Source organism: Metopolophium dirhodum, chromosome 1 (assembly GCF_019925205.1).
Source record: "Metopolophium dirhodum isolate CAU chromosome 1, ASM1992520v1, whole genome shotgun sequence".
NCBI lineage: Eukaryota > Metazoa > Arthropoda > Insecta > Hemiptera > Aphididae > Metopolophium > Metopolophium dirhodum.
Genome location: NC_083560.1, coordinates 43,935,770 through 43,949,342, shown reverse-complemented (window position 1 = coordinate 43,949,342; position 13,573 = coordinate 43,935,770).

The following is a 13,573-nucleotide window of genomic DNA, read 5'->3' as shown; positions in this document are numbered from 1 at the left end:
GATAAATAGAAAAATATTTATAATTGTTTGGCGATGGTATATCAGATAATATTCCTAGAGCTGGTATACCATCCACCACTGTGTTTACTGGTCTCTAAGTGTTTTATATTAATATGAATAATATATCACACGCTTCGGATAATGATACTGTAGGATATATTTTTACATATTATGGCGAAAATCATAAATAATACAATATGAATGCAGCAATACCATTTTACAGACTTCTTATTATAAATTCCCCAACGGACCGGTCTCAGAGATACGTTCCTAGGTATATGTGAATATCGACAATAATAATAATTCACAATAAATAATAATATGATAAAAAAGACTTGACAATATGAAAATGTTAGGAAAACATAGCTTTACATTAGCGTATATAGGGGGGAGGAGAGGTTATAAACATGTATTTAATTATTATTATAAATTAACTTTATTAATAATAAATTATAAGAATTAGAATATTATATATACATTAAATTAAAGCAAAAATTCAATTTTCGAGGCAGGTTTTCAAAAATATTTATCACTTTTTCAGTAGGTATATCTATTGAAATACTCCGATAAATTGACATGAGGGCTAATCCTGTTAGTCGATTTTCACTTGTACTATTTCTTAAGTACGACTTCAATCTTTTTAGCGTTGAAAATGATCTTTCCGATGATGCTGTTGATACCGGTAAAGTTACTAATATTTACACCAAGCACAATATATTTGGAAAAAAATCAACGGATACTTTATTGGAAGTATCAATAGCAGACTTTGGACACTCATTCTGATTTCTGAGGAACTTTTTCCATTTTTCTATCCATACTTTTTTTATAACGAGTATAACGCAGGCACGACGCACACCACTATAATACGTATATTATAAGACGTGTCATTCACCCTCGGGCAGTGTTGTAAAGTATTTGAGTAAAAGTATTTAAATACTTTTTTCCGTATTGAATACTTTTTATTTTAGTTTCATTTTAAGATTCTGAATGATGTGTGTTTTTTTTTTTTTTATTTTTTTTTTGTGTCTGTCATTACCTTTTAGGACAGTAAAAGTGCTTGGATTTTCTTCAACAGTAACTTTTCTGATATGAAAGTGAATCTAGTTTATACTTTAGGAGGTCAAAAGTAACAATTTCTCAGTAGTTTTCAAACATGACGTGAAAAAAAAAAAGAAAAATTAAGGAAAAACGGGAATTTTTACGCAAAATCTGTTTTCGAGAAAACTCTAAAACAAATGACCGTAAGTACATGACATTTTGACTGAATGTTTATATTAGCATTTTCTATACACCATAACATTTTTCCAAATATTTTGAGCTGTTTACAGACATTTTCAGTTTCATTTTATTTTAGTTTTTTTATCTATAAATATCAATAAAATTTTATCTATTTGGAAAAAAAGCTTGAAAATTAAATGGAAGGCTCCTAGGTTATTGTTTCAAAGGCAGATGAAAAAAATTAAAAATCCTTAGTCACAGTTTTTATTTATAAGCATTTAAAGTTCAAATATTGACAAAATCACGAAAATTAGCAAATTATTTTGAGTTGAGAATTCATAAAAATTTTTCTTTTTAAATCTAAGATTTGAAAATGTAATACAAGATTATCCATAAGTTTGTCTACCTTTATCAAAAAAAAAATGTCTACAAGAAAGTCAAATTAAATTTTTATGAGCGTTTGAAATTCATATTTTTACAACATTTGATATTCACTCGATAATACTCATGTAACGATTTTCTTATTTTGTTGTAACTAAAAAACGTACGACTGTAGATACTTAAAAATTTTACTGAATGTTTGTATTAGCATTTTCTATACACGATAAAATTTTGAAAATAATTTGACTCTTTTTGAGCTGTTTACGGACATTGTCAGTTTTCAATTTTTTTAGTTTGTTTTTCAATAAATATCTATAAAATTTTATTTGTTGGGTAAAAAAGCGTGAAAATTTAATATAAGGCTCCTGATAAATCGTTCTAATAGCAAGTTGAAAAATATTAAAAATACATAGGCACAATTTTTTTTTTATAAGCATTTAAAGTTCAAATTTTGACAAAATTTATCAAATTTATAATTTAATAATTATTTTGTAGTTGAATATTTATAAAATTTTCAACTTTTATAGCTAAGGATTGAAAATTTAAAACAAGGTTCCACGTAAATAGGTTCTATATAAATTACTTTATTCACAATAATATCATCAAATATACTTGGTAATATCATAGGCTGACTGACCGTTTTCGCTCAGAATCGTTTTTCTTATACAATGATGTTATATCATTAAATTAAAATTTAACACCATCCATCACAGTGACCCTCTTGTAACGTACTGTACGGCAGAGCGACATCCACTTACCCACATTTTTTTACTATGAATAGTGTAATAAATGTTATTAAATACTTTTTTTTTATTCTTTTAATTCTTAATTTGTTTTTGCTTATAATCCTTGTTAAATAAAAAAAACCGTGCCGTAGTGTTTATCCTTCAACGTTATAACAATATAATATTACATATTTATCATTTATGGACAATTTGATATCGGTTTACGTCGGTTAATAGCTTAATTAAATGTTTTTTTCTCCAGTCATCGATGACTAGGTGCCACGGTACGTCGGTACCAGAAAAAGCTTATTAAGTCAATAACAAAATATATATTATGCAATAAGCTTTTGCTTAACAGCTATTATACTTTATAATTTATTTAACAATACGGAAATAATATTACTATTTTTTTTTATAATTATTAATACCTATACTACCAATTTACCAAGAAAATGCTTATCAATATTATCATTATCGTTTATAGTAGACGACGATCGATGACGGTATGGGATATCCAAATACATAATATATAGTTTTAATCTAATATATATACCTCGGTAGAGAAAAGTTAATTGTTGTGACGGAACTATCACTAAAAAATAACTAACATGACTGATCAGAATTTTGATTATTAAACGAATTATGTTTTTAAAATGCAATAAACAAATTTTTGATTATAACAAATTATATCAGAACTAAATAGAACCAATTTTTTTTTTGTATTTGAAGATTATTTAAAAATTCTAAAAACTTAAAAACTTAAAAACTTAAAAACTAAAAATGATTTGAGTATTACTCAAATACTTAACTATTTATAGTATTTGGCTGGTATTTTAAATACTTTATTTTAAAAGTATTTGAGTAATAATTACTTCAATACTTTTTAAAAGTATTTTTTACAACACTGCCCTCGGGACACCAACATCGTGCGATCACTCGTCTTAACACGACACAAAAAAGTGTTAAGATACTTCAACACTATTATACAAGCACCGCGTACATAATAATAACACCAACGGTCGCCAACACATATCATGCGCGATCCGGCCGTATGTGTAAAGGTTTGGTTACACAATGCGAGCTAATGCCCGGGATACACGATGCTAGTTTTTCATGCTAGGATAGCGAGCTAAGGATTCCCAGGCTTTACCAGACTATCCTGGCTTGGGACAAGTTAGAATAAAAAAAAATAGAACGCAATCCTATTAAACTTAAAAGACCTAGTTGCCTAGTCAGTCATTGAAGTGCAGCCAATCGCATCGTGTGACCACATTATACGAGTTACTGTGAAAGCTGGTCAGTGACTCGCATATCAGTTACTACAAAATGTTTTTGTTTTTACTCGTAAAGACGTAAACTCGCATTCCTCCACCACACCACAAGCAGCAGCTCGCATGTGACTCGTACTGTGTGCCCGGTATCTATTAACAGCATCTCGTAAGCTAGTTGTCGTATTCAGTCTCGCCATCAGCTCGCACTTGTGTGACCGGGTGAAGCGAGTTGTGCTACTGTCATAGCAATTGCAAGTACACTAGCATAGTAGCTGTCCACTGTCAGGTCAGAAACTCGTATTGTGTAACCAAGTCATTACGCACAGGCGCACTGGCAGAACTACAACTGCTTTAATCAGTGGCATGTCGAAGGTATTATTTTGGAGCAATCGCTCCTTCAAAATTGTTGGTTGGTGGGTAGTCCCCCTGCTACAAAATACCTAGCCCCCTAGGTGATTAGTAGGGCTGGGATTTATATGTAATAAAAAACCAAAAATATGTACATATATATGTAATTAAAATTGCCAAAATATGTAGTATAAAATAAAAAATATGTAGTATAAAATGTGTTGTACAAAGAAAAATTTTAAAAAATACAATAAATTGATGTTTAATCAATTATAAGGGAAACAATGACAAACCATATTATATTGTTTTAAATTTTCAAAATCAAGTTATTAATATTATTTATTTTAACCTACTTATTTCCTATATGCATTATACACTTACAATTTTCTGAATACCGTTATCGAAATACTATTATAATATTACTAAACCACTGAAATTGTCAAAATTTACGAAATATGTAAATAAAAACGAAAATTTTACAAAGTATGTAAAAATATGTATTTATGACGAAATATGTAAAAATATGGAAAATAAAATAATATGTCTTATTTTATTGCAAATCACGTGAAACGAATTTATCATTTGCAATAATTAATTTATCGTGTTTCACTAAAAATATGTATTTACATACAAATCCCAGCCCTAGTGATTAGGTACATCGTATAGAAATATCACATCCGAATACAAATGTACGCATATTTTGTAAATTTTTTATTTAAACTTTTTTACGGATTTGGAAATGCTGTTATAAACATCAAGGGGGTGGCTGGGTGGTTAACTTGTATACATATTTGCTCCTCACAAAAAATGAGTTCGACACGCCACTGGCTTTAATTGCATTGCATTGCATATTTGCTTATTATTAATGCGATTGTGATGTACGGCGGCGGCGGATTTAACTAACCGTCGCGCGTCGCACAGTCGCTGTTATCTGCGTATTTGTTTATAATGCATATTGGCATATTATCTCGGTCCAAACATTGATATTTATGCTGTGTTGCCTAAACATTTTATTAAATTCAATGGAAAATCTTGTTAAAGGGACCTGATGGTCACTATTGATTCATTAAATGTTTAGTGCAACCCGGCATAAAAAATGGAAAATTCATTAGATATAATTTATCATTGACAACAATATAAATCCACTCTACAATTATTTAGTTTGTGCTACAAAAAAAATTCAGAGTAAGTAGGAAAATAATAAATAAAAATAGTAGAGGAGCTCCGCCCTAACATGCAACATGCAGTAATGTTTCTAAATATTATTTGTACAAACACCCGTGGCCCACCGGCTAAAGTTCTAATATGTTGCCGGCACCGCGTAACAATCACTCAATTACGAGCAAAAAAAATGGGAAATAGTAAACTCCTACAAATGTAGGTAATCTCCTACATAGACATAGTGTTAACTCCTACAAAAGATAGTGGTGACTCCTACAAAAGACGGCAAAAATAATAGGTTGTAAGTTTTTTAAAAAGAGTCAAATTTACCGTTTAATTAATTAATTACCATACATTATTAAATATTAAAAAACCAAATGACTTATGTATATAGGTAAAAATATCAAAATTATGTTAAAAAAGAAATCAGTAGAAAAAATATGTCTTCGTATTTTCGACATTAAAAATAAAATACATATGTCTTGCAATACATTAATAAATATTAGGTATACAAAAATCAATTTAGCTACCTATATCAATAAAAACTTAAACAATAATCAAATTAAAATAAATCATTTAGCAAAGTGTTTGTATTTTATTTATAAATATATATATATTATTATTATCAACTTATCATTTTTAGCGATTTGAGCTTTTTAATTCCAAAATCGTGTGTTCAAAATTTCAAATAAAATATTGGTGTGTAGGATATTACCCTATATTTTTTTTTCAGCTAAAAATTTCCATGTAGGATATTTACAGGTTAAAAGGTTATTCGTGTAAGAGTTTACATTTGAACGAAAAATTTTATTTTCTTCTGAAAGTATCAGGGTTACATGATACAACCACGTATCGTTTCGCCGCCTTCGTACTAAAAAAGTACGAAAAAAAATTATTATTTTTTCGGAGGTTTTAATATTGTTATGATTATACCGACGTATCTAATGACAATATTAAAAAAAATATATTTATATTAATTTTTATAGCTTTTATTATTCTTATATCTGTTCATACCGACCTATGAAGGTACGCCGGTATTGTCTTATAAGTGAATAATAGCTAAAAATATAATTTATGAACCAACATAATATTATATTAATTTATAGATACCTACGATTTGGTTTTGGCAAAAACTAGTTCAACATACCATCCTACCAATAAATTATGCTATAATACAAATTACAATCAAGGCATCAAGTAATCTGTATACCAATCATTCTCACACTAATTATTTCTTCACACAATTCAATGCATAAAATTAATATTCAATTTAAGTTGTGGTTACAACTGTTAGAAGTGTTAGAATTCATAACGCCCTACAGTACACAGTTTTTGAATTATATAATATGCTTTCTGGAGTTGTATTGTACTATTGTAGACTGTAGTACCTACTGCGTAAATAAATTAATAAAGTACCTACCTAGTTCAAAACCTATAAGACAAGATAATAATTAAATATTTCGTAGTTGATTCCACGGACCACGGACCACGGTTATTTTATATTTTTATCTAATCATAATATTATAATAAATATAGCCAGTATAGGTACTATATTATTCTAGTATACAGTGTGTAACATGAAACACCTGACAAATAACAATAAAAATGAATAAGTAGGTACTATAGTTAAACGTATGACAAAAATTATAAGAATTATATGGACAATAATTGAAGAAATATACTTATGTTACGAAATTCAAAAAAAGTTATTACATCTCAAATTAATAATTTACTTCAATAACATATTAATATTTAAAAAAAAATGTAGATATAAACTACTTAATTGTACGATTTTACCATCAACGTTTTTCTAAAAATAAGATTTACAAACTGGATATTCTGAATTTTTAATATACTGATAAATATAATTAATAAACTGTACTAGTAGTGCAAGCGTCTATTAATATACAATTTTTAAATATTAAGAAAAATAAAAGTTAATTAATTTGTCAGTTCATTCTGTTACACTTTGTATAGGTACATTTTTAATGAAGAAAATTATATATATTCAATACTAAAATTTAAAAAAGTTATGAATTTGTTTATAAAACGTTAAAAATTAATTTACTGTCACAAAAAAATAAATAAATCGGAGTTACTGACAGGTACTTATAAGTTATAGGTACTCTGATCAATTATCAAAGTATTACATTAATGATTAAAGTATTTTTCTATACAACCGAATATTTTTTGTGTTGTTTAAATCATAATTTGTTTTAATAAAATCCTTCATTAATTAATTTAGATGTTTAAAACATCTGCAAAACTCTGGTAGGTCGTCACTTGTCAGGCTGAAAATATTTATTATTTGTTATATAGATATAATTATATTTACTTACTATAATATTATGTGTACTTTAATAATAACGTAGGTGCCTACTTATAATTGAAGAAAATACGTAAATGAAAAATGGATGAATGAAAAAATGAAAAAAATGAAAAAATAGATTACTAATGAAGTAAAAACAAAAATCATTAATTTGTATTTATTTTAAAATATTTAACTCGTGCCTTATGCACCGAAACCCAGGTGAATCATACGCAATAATATAATATAGATATAATAATATAATCGTACAAATACGTGACGTGTGTGAGTAAAAAAATTACGGGCAGTGTGGGTGTTTGTTGTTATTCCATCCGATAATATCAGGGTCCCATGCTGGCGTAGTAATAGCGTAAGTTAGGCGTGAGTTCGTAAGGTTAGTTCTGAGATTGTTCTCACCTAAGCAACTTGCAACTGCAACTCGATCGTGCAACTCGTTGTGTTGCAGTCGAGTTTAAATTGCGTTGCGTTCAGTGTTCTCATTGAACGAATTATTTACCTGCTTTGCAACTGCAACTGTTTTTTTTTTATTATTATGTTGTTTAGTGAGTGTTATAATATCCTCTCAGTAGTCAGTTGTCTCCCAGTGTATCAGTGACCAGTGTATCTCAACTCTCAAGTAGTGAAGTCAGTAATATAATATTTTTGGCAATTAAATATGTCTTCATCTGAGGATGACGTTGTTGTTGCCTACTTATACATAAAAAAAAGAAAGAGGCAAAGAAAAAGGCGGTTTTGGATTCATCCACACTATATTAGAAATGTGTGCTACAGTACATTTATTGTTTCAACAAGAAGAGTTGGATCAAGATCCAGAAAAATTGATCTTATATCATACAAACACGAATGTTGCTCGATTTGTTGAACAAAAAAAATGTTTCTCTCTTGCTCATTAGTCATAATACAAATGTGTGAAATTTAAAAACAAATAAAAACTAATGATCGTACGTTGGTAACTATACCAACGCAACTGGTAACTATAGTACGCAACTGGAGAAAAAACCGTGCATGTCGAGTTGCTTTCAATCGATTGCAATTAAGTTTCATGCAAGTTTGATCGCTTTTCGGTCGAGTTGCAACCAGTGGGAACATGTCCGTACATACTTTGTAAACTCCGTGTAAAAAAATAGCTTAGTAAAAAAAATTAAATTTATGTATGTGCGATATAATGTAGAATCTAAGTAATAATTGGTATATTACGTAAAATATATTCAATAGTATCTACCTAGATAAGTCGTCAAAATTTAATACAAATGAATTATTTATATTTATTTATTGTATGAATTATTTAAATTGAAACGAATCCAATAGTTTAGTTAACTACTTTCTCGAAACGTCGATACACCATTCTATAACGATAATATGTTGGATCAATCATGTTTCATCGGACCAGTTTCCGTGGTTTAAATGAAAATGATGAAATTTTCATTTTTTGTTTTCAGTATACGGTCGTGTTGCCTCTTTATTTTTCTTAGTTTTACAGCACTGCCGTGTCTCTGGATTATAATATGCACGATGGCATTTTCGTAATTTTTAGATAAATTTTAAACTATAATATTATACCGTGAACTTATTCACACCGATATTCGGACATGTCTGTATTGATTTTAAGTTAAAACCACAACTGAGAATATTATAATAATAATTAATATTATATGATATTTATATTTTGCGGGATTTGTTTTGGACAAAAAATATTCCTATTATAAATTATCTGCTGTAGGTAATTTACAATTCACGGTACTTTTTACAATACATGGACGATAAGTTAATGTATAATTATAGATACTAATATAATAATTAATAGGTAATACAAAATAAAATAAATAAATATTATTCCAGTTAGATTTTTTTTATATTTGTTAAAAGTCAACAAATGAATTAGATGTATATGTAGTTTAAATTTTAAAATAGCATATTAGTGTATACCACTCCATATTTAATATTAAACTTATAATGAATATTGAATTAAAACTGTTTATACATTATAAATAGGGTAATTATAAGCAATATGTATAGAAATGTATTAAATTGGAAATTGCCTAGGATTAAATAGGCATTTTAGATTCTGAGTGAAGTGATGAATGTATTGACTTTACAATGATATGTATTTTTTTTGTGTGTGTACACGACAAGTATTCGAAATAATGCTTAGGGTTTCAACTTCAGTATCTTATTCGATGGGATAGTGAATATTGTTGGTGCATTAGGGAGGTCAACATTTAAAATTCCCAGTAATTTTTAAAAGCGAGAAAAACAACAAAAAAAGGTGGACAAGTAGTTGTCGCTCTGCTGTACAGTAGGTCACAAGTGGGTCACTGTAACGGTTGGTGTTAAATTTGAATTCGATGATATAATATCATTGTATAAGAAAATCGATTCTGAGCGAAGACCGTCAGTCAGCCTATGCCTATTACTATAAGTATATTTGATGATATTATTGTGAATAAAGTAATTTATATATAATCCATTTACGTGCAATTATGCTTTAAACTTTCAACCCTTAGCTATAAAAGTTAAACATTTTATACATTTTTAACTACTAAATAATATGTAAATACTTAATTTGATAAATTCCTCAAAATTCAAACTTTAAATGCTTATAAAAAAAAATTGTGCATTTGTATTTTTAATTTATTTCAATTGCCATTGTAACAATATAATATCAGGAGCCTTGTATTAAGGTGTCACGGTTTTTGGCCCAATGGATAAAACTTGAAAAAAATGAAATTGTCTGGAAACAGCTCAGAACAAATGAAAATATTTTGAAAATTTTATCAAGTATAAGAATTGATAAAATAAAAATTCGGTGTAATTTTCATGTATCTACAGTCATTCGTTTTTGAATTCCAACAAAATAACAAAGTCACTACATGAGAAATCGAGTGAATATCCAATCTTGTAAAAATATGAACTTCAAACGCTCGTCAAAATTTAATTTGTTTTTCTTGTAGCATTTTTTTTTTTGATAAAGGTAGACAAACGTATGAGGAATCTTGTATTACATTATCAAATCTTAGATTTGAATAGAAACATTTTTATGAATTCTAACTCAATATAATTTGCACATGTTCGTGAATTTCACGTATTTTGTCAATATTTGAACTTCAAATGCTTATAAAATTAAATCGTGGTTATGGATTTTTAATATTTTTTATCTGTCTTTGAAATAATATATTAGGAGCCTTCTATTAAATTTTCAATCTTTTTTAGCCAACAAATAAAATATTTTTTTTTTATATTTTTAGAATACTAAGAAACTAAAAAAATTAAAAACTAAAAATGTCCTTAAAGAGCTCAAATTAAGTCACATATTATGACTTATGGAGTACTTATAGAAAATGCTAATATAAACATTCAGTCAAAATGTCATGTGTCCACAGTAATTTATTTTAGAGTTACACCAAAAACAAAAATTAATTTTGAGTAAAAATTCCCGTTTTTCCTTAATTTTTCTTTCGTTTTTCACGGCGCTTTTAAAAACTACTAGAAAAAATTTACTTTTGACCCCCCCCCCCCCCCCCCCCAAATTACCAACTAGATTCACTTTCCTATCGGAAAAATTACTGTTAAAGAAAATCAAAGCACTTTTACTGTCCTAAAAGGTGATGACAGACGCAAAAATTAAAAAAAAAAAAACACACATCATTGTAAAACCAATACATTAATCATTGCACTCAGAATCTAAAATGTACGAAAATTAAAAAAGATAATTTATTTATTTGTTATAATGAAAAGATTATAGTAAATATTATGTTATATGAATATTTATAAGGTATACCTACGTAATACAATTAACTATAAATAATTATCATAACAGACACATCCGTTTTTCTTGCGGCGTGATCAATCTATAGTATTTATAATCAATGGTAATACGTACCTATATTATTATTATTATACAATTATTCAGTAATTACCTAAATTAAAACATTCTTCTTGATTTTGTATTTGCTAAGGTCAATATAATAGCTGGCGTATTAATTTGTTTTGTTACACACTTTTCAATTGACAGTAGGTAGAGCTGAACTAAACAAATGAGTTTAAACATTGTGCTTCGAAGATAAGTTTTTCTTACTTTCAATTTTAAAAGTATCAATCTGTAGATATAAAATAAAGTAAGCTGTACTCTGTAGGTACTCACACCGGGACAATTTGACGCACTTGGGAAGAGGTGTGTTTAACGGGGGGCATTAAGGGCACATACCCCCTGGTGGCCAAATTTAAAAAAAAATTTACAGTTGGCATTCGTATATCTAGATTATAGATTCTTCATAAGACTTTTTCTTTTGATCATAATAAATTAATTTTTCCATCAGTAACTTATTAGTTAGGTATTACAAATGTTAAAATGTTTAAGTATGATATGAAACATATACGTATATACAATTTTTTATAGTAATTAAACATATACATAGTAGTTATAATCCATACAGAAATCTATTTAGATCCGAATAAATGCAATGAGTAAATACAGTCGAGACTTGATGGACGAGCGTAGGTATCTTACATTGTACTTAGTTATTGTAGTAATAATACGTAGGTAGGTTTCAACTATATGTCTATATCAACACTATTCACTGTTAAATTTAAAAAGTTCTCCTAGTTAATATTATCATACCTACTGTTTATGCAGATTTGGTTGTTTTTATCACATATTTCGCGATGATTAAGGTTACATATTACAGTGGATATTGATGATGTGGCAAAATATGTGTGCCCCCGGTGGAATTCTACCTTAACACGGCGCTGCTGAATTAAGTGCCTAATTGTCAACAATATTAGATTTTTACCTAGTCATAAACTGAATTTAATTTTTAAATTTGATTAACCAAAGAAGATTTAAGTTAAATAATTTGGCAAACAAAGTCTATTGATAAATCGTTATTATTAAGCTGAATGTTTAAGTTCACATAAATTCATTCTACAGATTTGATGATATTAATGAATTAAAAATATTATCAATTTGGTTCATACCAATAAAAAATTGATTATCAAAGGTACGAAATACGAATCATTCACGTCCATCGCTAATTTAAATGAATTATAGCAATTTAATCTACCTATATCTGTGATGCACCGTACATCAAGTTGCAGACTAAATAATTTAACTTTGTTGTCTATCGAGAGAGAAATAATTGGACAATTCTTAGATAATCTATCTGCTGTAATAGATGGATAGACAGTTTGCGTCAACAAAAAAAGATAATTGGAATTTTTAATTTAAAAATATTTTAGTTAAGCTATTATCTGTTTTATTAATTTTATTTTATACTATTAGTTTTAAAATGTAAAATAAATGCGCATAAAATGCGTAAAATAAATGTATATTTAATATACGGTATTCTGTTAGTTAAAAAATACTAAATATTCATTGGTTATCCTAACATCAAAATATCGGGCCTAGGTACCCAGAAACCTAGATATCGCACAGGCTTTTGACCGAGTTTGGCACCCTGGCCTACTCTTTAAATTAAAATCCTTCTTGCCTGCTCCGTACTACCTATTAATTAAATCTTATCTAAACCAACGAACATTTGTCACAAAAATTAACGGCGCATTATCCAACTCTCAAATAGCAACTGCTGGTGTTCCCCAAGGCAGTGACATAGCTCCCTTCCTATTCAATGTCTTCACCAGTGACCTACCTCTAAACGAAAACACACTACTTGGTACGTTCGCGGATGACACTGCTATCCTTGCTACTGACAATGATCCCATCCAAGCTGCCCAAAAAATCCAAAACCACCTAACTGTGCTAAACACCTGGTTTCACGACTGGAAAATCCAAGTAAACCCATCAAAATCCTCTCAAATTACTTTCACACTTCGATCCCTAGAATGTCCCGCAACCTTTATCGGCAATGCACAAATTCCATCTTCCACACAAACTAATTATTTGGGTTTAATTCTTGACAAACGCCTTACATGGGGTTTATGTCTAGCTACGCCAGTGGATGTGCCTACGCATAGATCACTATATCATTTTCAAATATCGAACTTCGCCCGCCACGACGTTTCCATTCCATGGTTATTAGTCCATGGGTCCGAACGGTTACGATCACAGACATCGTGTAGTACTAGATAGCGAACTCCCACCGTGAATTGAAGCATCGTGGTCGGGGGGCAATTGCACGGTATTT